General features: G+C 36.5%; 1 protein-coding gene across 15 annotated transcripts in view; it reads left to right on the plus strand.

Annotated features, from left to right (window-relative positions):
* Positions 1-3112: 3112 nt before the first annotated feature.
* Positions 3113-10128, plus strand: part of R3hdm2 (R3H domain containing 2) — a 119947-nt gene continuing 112931 nt past the window's right edge. For 9 of the 15 annotated variants that reach the window (XM_048806723.1, XM_015483133.2, XM_015483134.2 and 6 more), the window contains exon 1: positions 3113-3233. The gene's annotated coding sequence lies outside the window, so the exon portion shown is untranslated. Of the gene's footprint in view, positions 3234-3282; positions 3437-10128 lie in introns of those variants that run through there. The other 6 variants (XM_048806708.1, XM_015483135.2, XM_048806773.1 and 3 more) reach the window with 3 other exon arrangements.

A 10128-nucleotide genomic window follows, 5' to 3' on the forward strand; every position in this document is an offset into this window, starting at 1 on the left:
TTTTTTTTTTGTTTTATTTAGAGACAGGGTCTCACTGAGTTGCTGAGGTTTGCTTTGAACTCACTATCCTCCTGCCTTAGCATCCTGAGCTGCTGGGATTGTAGGCGTACACCACTGCTCCTGGCTACCTCTCATTCTTAAATATTTTCCTTTTATTATTTATGGGATCAGTTATTTCTAGTAAAAAATAGATTCCAGACTTTAGACCCTTTGAATCTTCCCAGATATAATAAAATTATCTAAGCTGAATTATTTTACATAGTGAAATATAATATACTATAGGTATCTGTAGAGAAAAGAGATATTGCACAACAGATTGGCATTTTATTACTCCCCCCCCACTTGGTGGTGACATGAAAGTGAAAATAAGTATGAATATCCTGTTACTCTTATATAGTCCAGGTTGTAGTCACTTATGAATTGTTTCAGTCTTCTTCATATTTTTTGTGGTTCCTGAGATTGATCTAGGATTGCCTAGCCTTGTGAATGCTAGGTAAAAGCACCCTGAGCTACATCCCCAACCCTTTAAATTTTTTTTTATTTTGAAATAGGGTCTTGCAAAGTTGCCCAGGGCTGGCTTTAAACTTGCCTTAGCCTCCAAAGTAGTTGGGATTACAGGTGTGCATCACCTTGACTGGCTAATTTGTTTCACTCTTTGTGTCTTGGGCTGTCTGATTTAAAATCAAAATTGTCTTAGCTAGGGAAACTTCTAAACCCCCTTTGTACTTTGGGTTTTGAACCTGCATCTTGAATTCCTTCTTATGTATATTTTACATATTGGACTGTGAATACAATGTAGGAAACTGACCTGAAGTTAGGGTGTTTATAATGTATTGAACATTTCTGATAGAGTTTAGTTTCATAGTTCCTTAAGAGGTCTGATATTTTAGAAAATCCAAAATGGAGTTAGTCTTAGAAACAGGTGTGTGGTGCATGCTTGTGATACCAGCAACTTGTGAGGCTGAGGCAAAGGATCTCAAGTTTGAGGCCAATCTCAGCAACTTATTGAGACCCTGTCTCAAGACAAAAATTAAAAATCTATGGGGGCTGGGGTTGTGGCTCAGTGGGAGAGTGCTTGCCATCTTGTGTGAGGCATTGGGTTCAATTCTCAACACTGCATATAAATAAATAAAATAAAGCCCATTAAATACTAATTTTTTTTTTTTAATTGAAAACTAACGATGTAGCTCAGTGGTGAAGGGCTCCATCTGAGGTTAAATCCCCAGTACCAAAACAAACAAACAACAGCAACAAAAACCTTAGAATTGGTATGTGATACAGCAAAATCACTTAATGGATCCAGTAGTTTGAGAATAAATGTACTTCTTTCTTTTTTTTTTTTAAATATTTATTTATTTTTTTTAGGTGTAGATGGATACAACACAGTACCTTCATTTTTATGTGGTGCTGAGGATCCAACCCAGGTCTAGTCTGTGCTAGGCGAGCGCTCCATCACTGAGCCACAATCCCAGCCCCCCCCTTTTTTTAAATATCTACATAAAAATAAGACATGTCTTTCTTTTTTTAAAAAAAGTTTTTGGGCTGGGGATATGGCTCAAGTGGTAGCGCGCTCGCCTGGCATGTGTGAGGCACTGGGTTCGATCCTCAGCACCACATAAAAATAAAATAAAAAGATATTGTGCCCACCTAAATCTAAAAAAATAAATATTAAAAAAATTTTTTTAGATGTTGATGGGCCTTTATTTTATTGATTTATTTTTATGTGGTGCTGAGAATCGAACCCAATGCTTCACACATGCTAGGCAAGTGCTCTACCACTGAGCCACAACCCCAGTCGCAAGATATGTCTTTCCGACCCATAAAAAACATTTTATTCTGAAGGTGAACCCCATTAATCTATTTGTGCTTTCATTTGATGTGGAAACATAAACATGGTTTGTAAGGAAGGTGAAGAGGTGTTAATATGTTCTGTTCATATATTTGAAGTCCTGCATGTTATCCCTGTGGGAGAAATACAGAATATTTTTTGGGTGTGTGTGATCATTTCCAGAAGTCATAGATAGTCTTTTAATTAACACCATTGCTAACCTTTTAGTTGACTTATAGATGTATCATTTTATGTAAATGACTGCTTTAAGATTGCTTAAGAGAATAGCTGCCTGGCAACATAAAAGTATGGATATTAAAATGAATTGCATGCTTTCCAACTATTTCTATTACTTGGCTAAATTTAGAACTATGTAGAGCTCTTGTAGAATTGAAGTCTCTGGGGATTTTAATAGTTAAGGCAGATGGTATTCAGCTTTTCAGAGTAAGGAAGAAGAAAGGTAGCTTCAAATTAAGTTTTGCACTAGAACCAAGTCACTTAATTAAAACATAGCATTCAAGCCAGTCATGGTTGGTGCACACCTGTAATCCCAACAACTCGGGAGGTTGAGGTAGGAGGATCACAAATTTGAGGCTGGCTTCAGCAATTTAGAGAGGCCTAAGAAACTTAGCAAAAACCTGTCTCAAAATTAAAAAAAATTCTCTGGGCTGCTTTCCCTTCTTGAGTGGGCACGGAGCCCCAGCATGCTGGTTCAATAAATCCCCCCCTTCTGCCAAAAAAAAAAAAAAATTAAAAAAAATTAAAAAGCGGGGGAGGGGGGCTGGGCAACCCCGAAAACTAAAGGCCAATTGTTTTCTCTAATATGTGGATGCTAACTCATAATAAGGGGGACAGGTAGAGAAGAATAGAAGTACTTTGGATTAGACAAAGAGGAATGAAGGCAAGGGAGGGGAAATGGGAATAGGAAAGATAGTAGAATGAATCAGGCATTACTATATCCTATGTGCATATATGATTACACAACCAATATAATTCTACATCGTGTAACAGAGAATGAGAAATTATATTCCATATACGTATAATATGTCAAGATACATGCTGTCATGTATAACTAAAAAGAATAGAGGGGGTCTGGGAATGTGGCTCAGTTGTTAAGTGCCCCAGGTTCGATTCCTGATACTTGAACAGACAAATAAACAAATAGAGTCCAGTGAAATAGCAGAACTATTGTGAGACTTTTGTTTGATTACTGTATTGCTGAAAGATTGTTGGAGCTGGATTCAGAGTGGTTAAAGAGATCATTTTTTGTTTTTTCCCTCCCAGGTGAATTGCTAGAGGCTATCCACTATCTTTTCCCAGTGTCTCTCCAAGTTACATTTGATAAATACTATTCTTAATACTTTACCCTGGATGGATGAGGCAATACATCTGAGCTAGTAATCAGGTGAGCATCATACTTGATTGCTATGGGAATTTTATGGTTTGTAAGGAAGGTGAAGAGGTGTTAATATGTTCTGTTCATATATTTAAAGTCCTGCATGTTATCCACTACCTTTTCCCAGTGTCTCTCCAAGTTACATTTGATAAATACTATTCTTAATACTTTACCCTGGATGGATGAGGCAATACATCTGGGCTAGTAATCAGGTGAGCATCATACTTGATTGCTATGGGAATTTTATGATGATGTTGGAATTGTTGTTGTCAATTCACACTAGAGTTTATATAGGATATTTTGGCAAGAAACTTAATTATTCCATGTATATTTTTTTGTACATGGAGTGTGAAGAACTGTTGATATAGTTTGGGTAGGACCTCAACACAAGAAATGGCAGATAAAAGAGTAGTTACTTTGAGTAGCTAATTCAAATTAAATGTAAGTTAAAAATAGAATAATATTTTGTATACGATGAATACGATGTGTTTAGTACCTGATTTGGCAATCGGAAAAGTAGTATTTTTCATTACTATAGCATGAAGTTTGGACAAAAACACAAATTTATTATAAACTGACAAGAAAAATTCATAAAAATGAAACAGTTATTGTGAATCTTGATTTATACAAATGGAATTATAAATTAGCTGCACTCGGCGGCTCAGGGGATTTACTAATAAAATATTATGAAGGAGGTTATGGGATGTTTTCTTATTTTCTTTTTCTTTCTTTCTTTTTTTTTTAGTCTCCATATGAGAATATGAGAACATATGTTTCTTTTGTAATTGGAGAGGGGAAACATTGTTTTTGTGTTTGTGTGGCAGGGGTGGTTCTGGGAACTGAACCCAGGGTCACTTAACCACTGAGCCACATCCCCAGCACTCTTTTATATTTTATTTAGAGACAGGGTCTCACTAAATTGCTGAGGCTGGCTTCAGCCTCCTGGGCAGCTGGGATTACAAGTGTGCACCACCATGCCTAGCATAGTACTTAGTGAAAAAAAGAAAAGAAAAGGGATAAAGGGGCTGTGTGTTGTTGCACACACCTGAAATTTCAGTGACTTGGGAAGCTGAGGCAGTAGAATTGCAAGTTCAAGGCTACCATAAGCAATTAAGTGAGACCTCTCAAAATAAAAATTGAAGAAGAAAGAACTGGGGATGTAGCTCAGTGGTAGAGCACCCCTGGGTTCAATCCCCTGTACTACAACAACTGAATAAATAGGAATAAAGGGGTTATGAATCAACTCTAAAACGTGCAATACTCCAGCTTCTTTTTTGTTTTTTTTAAATTATTTTTTAGTTGTAATTGAACACAATACCTTTATTTTGCTTATTTATTTATATGTGGTGCTGAGGATCGAACCCAGCGCCTCAGACATGCTAGGCAAGCGCTCTACTGCTGAGCCACAACCCCAGCCCCTCCAGTTTCTTTTTCTCTTCCAGTTGACTTGTTTGTCACCACTGGAGTGGTGGTCTATCTCTAATTAGAGATAGATACTACCTATCTCTAAGTATCAGGTTCTTTGTTTCCTGGGTTTTCCAACTTTTCCTTTGAGTAAGTGCTTTCCCTTTGTATTGCAGCTGAAGTTTTTATAAAATAACTTCATTGTACTTAATCGTTACTTAATCAGTTAACTAACAAAATTTCTTCCTCTCTCCTTTCCCTTTTCCCTGTCATGCCCTCCCTCTTGTAGTGGGGATTGAACCCATGGCCTCTAGCTTCTACAAGCAAGTGCTCTGCCACTGAGCTACATCCTCGTCCTAGCTTAGCATTTTGGTGTCAAAAAGTGACAAAATTTCAAGAGGACAGTATTATATGGTTTTCTAGAGTAATACTTAATTTTAGGGCTGGGGTATATCTCAGTGCATGTGCAAAGCCCTGTATTCAGTCCCCAGCACCCCTCACCACAAATAAACCAAACTTCTAATTTTAACATTAGAGTGGCCCTTGGGGTGACAAGAAAGAATATTGGATTTTTCCACAGGTTCCAGGTTCATAAAAATTCTTAAAAATGAATCTTTGGAGGCTAGGCATTATTCTGGGGTGGTTGGATTTTGTGTGTATTAAAGGCTAGCCATGTGGAGATAAAACATGATCAGTTAATAAGATATAATGAATTAAGCTTGTGGGGAAAAAGGAAAAAAAGGTGGGGGTAGATCTAAAAATCAAAGGGAGATCAGTAGACGAAAGAGACCAAGGGGTGGGAGATGAGGAGGGAGGGGAGAAGTGCTGGGGAGTGATACTGGTTAAATTATATTGTTGTATAGTGTGCATGTACGAATATGTAACAACAAATCCCATCAATATGTACAACTATAATGTACCAATAAAAATGTGGATAAGAGGGGGCTGGAGCTGTAACTCAGTGGCACACTGCTTGCCTAACATGTGTGAGGCACTGGGTTTGATTCTCAACACCATATATAAATAATTAAAATAAAAGTCCATTGACAACTAAAAAAATATTTAAAAAATGTGGATAAGAAAGATATAATGGATTAGATCCTGTGATGTAGACAATTGAAGTCAATTGTGTAGTACAAATAAATGCACAAGAATAGAAGCAATAAATCAATATAGAAAGGTTTCATGGAAGAGGTAGGAAAAGAACTGGGCTTTTTTTTTTTTGGTACTAGGGATTGATCCTAGGGGTGCTTAATTACTGAGCCACATTCCCAGCCCTTTTTATTGTTTTTTATTTTGAGACAGGTTCTCACTATATTGCTTAGGGCCTCGCTGAATTTCTGAGGCCCTTTGAACTTTAGATTTGAACTTTAGATCCTCCTGCCTCACCCTTCTAGGTTGCTAGGATTACAGGTGTACTCTACTGCACTGGCTTGACTTGGGCTTTGAAAATAGAGTAATAAACAACATTTCAGCTATCATATTTCATACATGCATTTTTCTTTCCTTTCCTTTTTTTTTCTTATCTCTCTTTTTTGTGGTACTGGGGGTTCTCACATGCTAGGCAAGTTCTCTACCACTGAGATACATCCCCAGGCTTTCTTTTAAATTTTATAAGGCAGGGTCTGACTAAATTGCTGAGGCTGGCCTTGAACTTGTGATCTTCCTGTTTCAGCCTCTGAGTAGTTGGGATTAAAAGGATGTGTCACCAGGTTGTACTTTTCTTTCTTTTTTTGGTTAGACATAATACCTTTATTTTATTTATTTATTAAAAAGAGAGAGAAAGAATTTTTTAATATTTATTTTTTAGTTTTCGGCGGACACAACATTCTTTGTTTGTATGTGGTGCTGAGGATCGAACCCGGGCCGCATGCATGCCAGGCGAGCGTGCTACCGCTTGAGCCACATCCCCAGCCCCATATTTTATTTATTTTAAGCGGTGCTGAAGATTGAACCTAGTGCCTTACACATGCTAGGCAAGGGATCTATCACTGAACTACAACCCCAGCCCATGTACTTTTCTTTTTTACAAATTTTTCTTTTTTTCCCAATAGAAACAGGGTCTTGCTATTTTGCCCAGGCTGGTCCTGAACCCCTGGGCAAACGTGATCCTCTCCTGCTTTAGGTTTTGAGTACTACAGGTGTGGTGACATGTGCCTATAGGCCCAACTAAGTTGGCTACCCAACTTTTTATTATGGAAAATTTCAGACATTTAAAAGTAGTGAAAGCAGGGCATGGTGGCACAAGCCTGTAATTCCAGTGGCTGAGGAGGCTAGGTTTAAGCATCATGGACAAATACAGAATAACTAGTGTGAAATATCAACTTAATGTATATGTATTTACAGTGAAACACTCAGTATTGGATTGCATTTTAGCCTTGTTCATTCAACACACCATTAATTTAGTGGCAATGAAACAATGTAGTCTTTGTTCTCCTCTATAAGTAAATAATTACACTAATTGAATGTAAGCTATCAAGGAAGTCTTTCTGGAGTAGAGCCTTAAAAGACAAGTAGGGCAGGGGAAATTCTATATTAGCAGCTCTTAAAACTTTTTGGTCTATGTCTGACCTCTTTACTATTTTAAGAACCATTATGGACCCCAAGGAACTATTTACTTATGTGGGTTATATTTATTAATTTTGAACTCTAGCCAGGCACATGCCTCAAATCCCAGCTACTTGGGAGGCCGAGGGAGGAGGATCACAATTTCAAAGCCATATTCAGCAATTTAGTGAGGCCCTAAGCAACTTAGTGTGACCTTGTTTCAAAATGAAAAATTAAAAGAACTGAGGGTGTGGCTCAGTAATTAAGCATCCCTGGGGTTTAATCCCTGGTACCAAAAATTTAACTCTATTAGAAGTTAAAACTAAAAAATAATTTAAATACTTATTGATTAATTAAATATAATAATAATAAACATTTATGCCTATAACACTTAAAATTTTTTTTTTTGGTTTTTTTTTTTTGTGGTATTGGGGATTGAACTCAGGGTCTCACACATACTAGACAAGTACTTTATCACTGAGCTACACCCCTCCCATAAAAAGCTTTTTATTTTGTGGTGCTGGGGATTGAACCTAGGGCCTTGTGCATGCCAGGCAAGCATTCTACCAACTGAGCTATATCCCCAGCCCCATAAAAAGCTTTTCTGAAACAAAAAATTTAATGAGGCGGGAGGAACATTGTTTTACTTCTGCAAATCTCTATAATCTCTGAATTAGTAGAAGACAGCTGGATTCTTATATCAGCATCTGTGTTCAGTCTATTGCAGAATGTCATTTTAGTTGAAGTATATGAAGAAAATCCAGCTTCAGGGATATGTAATTGGAAATGGGAGGAATGTTTAAATATTCTATTCAGGTGATGATGATTATTTTCTTTGATATTACAGCCAAAGTAAAAAAAATGGTAGTTTTTTAAAGGCTACTTGCAATGTTGAATGTGAAACTATATAATGAACTTCAGTACTTGGCAATATTAAAATCATTTTTGAGTCTGGGGATACAGCTCAGTGGTAGCAAACTGCATGCCTAACATGCGTGAAGTTCTGAGTTTGATCCTCAGTACTACAAGGGAAAAAAAAGCCATTTGTCTATGTTATACATTGAATAGTTTTTTTTTTTTTTTTATACTAAGTATTGAACTCAGAGGTACTCCACTGAGCCACATCCCCAACCCTATTTTGTATTATATTTGGAGACAGGATCTCACTGAGTTGCTTAGTGTCTCGCCATTGCTGAGGCTGGCTTTGATCTTGAGATCCTCCTGACTCAGCCTCCCAAGTTGCTGAGATTACAGGCATGCGCCACTGCACCCAGCTTGAATAGTTCTTTTACCCTCTTTTACTTATGTGTGATTTGGAAACATGAATTGATCAGTTGCAAAATATTGGTTCACTGAGTTATGTAGACCTTTCAAATGTTTGATTTATTTCATTATTTAAAAAATATATAATCACATTAATCAAGAGTACCACCTTTAGGAATATCTATGTTTTTTCTTTTTTTTAGTTGTTGATATAATTTTATTTATTTACATGTGGTGCTAGGTAACTAACCCAGTGAAGTCTGAGTATTGAGAAGCTATCAAGCTCTCGCAAAAGAAAATGCATGTTTTTCAAAATTCTGATTTTTCACTTAAGAGCATGAATTTTATCAAATTCCATTTGAATGGTATCAAATAAATAACATTGTTTGCTTTGAAGTAATAGGCTTACTTCTTTTATTTTTGTGAAAAATACTGCAGATATACAAGGCTGAATAATCATAGTTTGCCAAAATTCTTTATTCAAATAAAATGCTAAATGAGAAAAGCCAGGGCAGCTTGGAGTTCAGTTACAGAAGTGCTTTTCCATGAGATAGTTGTACTTTTGTTTGTAGCAGAAGTGCTTTGTACTTACCATTTTGTTATGTAGATTATTAAAAAGACATGAACTCAGATGTGGAAATTTAATATAGTGAGCTCTTCATATGTGTAGGTTCTGCATTTCTTTCTTTCTTTCTTTTTTTAAAAAATACCTTTATTTTATTTATTTATTTTTATGTGATGTTGAGGATTGAACCCAGTGCCTCACGCATGCTAAACAAGCACTCTCTCATTGAGTCCCAGCCCCAGCTCTAGCCCCTTGGTTCTGTACTTCTGAATACAAAAATTGTGGCTCTATTGAATATGTACATACTTTTTGTCTTGTCATTATTCCCTAAAAAGTACTTTATAATAATTATTGATATAACATTTACATTAGATATTATAAACTAGAAATGATTTAAAATATGTGGAAAGATATGTGAAGATTATATGCAAATACTATGCTATTTTTTATAATGGACTTGAGCATCTGTAGAGTTTGGTTGGTGGGGGAATGGAGCAAGGGGTGGAGAGATGATTCTGGTATCAGTTCCTTGAAGATATTGAGAGGTGACTAAAATTAGTTTTACTGCTTCATCCAGGATATTCTTTTTTTAAAAATTTTTTATTTATTTTTTAGTTTTGGGTGGACACAATATCTTTTATTTTTATGTGGTACCGAGAATCGAACCCAGTGCCTCATGCATGCCAGGTGAGCACACTATCACTTGAGCCACATCCCCAGCCCTCATCCAGGATATTCTTAAATGAAATTTATACTTTTTAAAAAACTTCAAATGTAGAGTTTGATGTTCCTGCCTTGATCATGTGAAGGTACTAGTAGCTTCACCTGCCAGTCCTTTTGTCTGTGTGAAAAAGGCAAAATAACATCTTAGTATTAATTTGAAAAATAATATCTTCACTGTGCTATGAAACTAATTTGACTTCTTAGACCTCCTGAGACCTCGCTCTGAGAACTGCTGCTCTTGATAAAGGATGTATAATGTATCCAGAGAGGTGAGACCACTTAGAGCTTTCTAGGTCAACTACAAGTGATCTGTTGTATCTGGAACTCAGAGTCATATGATGAGAGAAAAAAGGTAGACTGGGTTCAAATCACAAAAGGACTTTAGCATTCTTTGAATGGAGT

Source organism: Marmota marmota, unplaced genomic scaffold (assembly GCF_001458135.2).
Source record: "Marmota marmota marmota unplaced genomic scaffold, marMar, whole genome shotgun sequence".
NCBI classification, from domain to species: domain Eukaryota; kingdom Metazoa; phylum Chordata; class Mammalia; order Rodentia; family Sciuridae; genus Marmota; species Marmota marmota.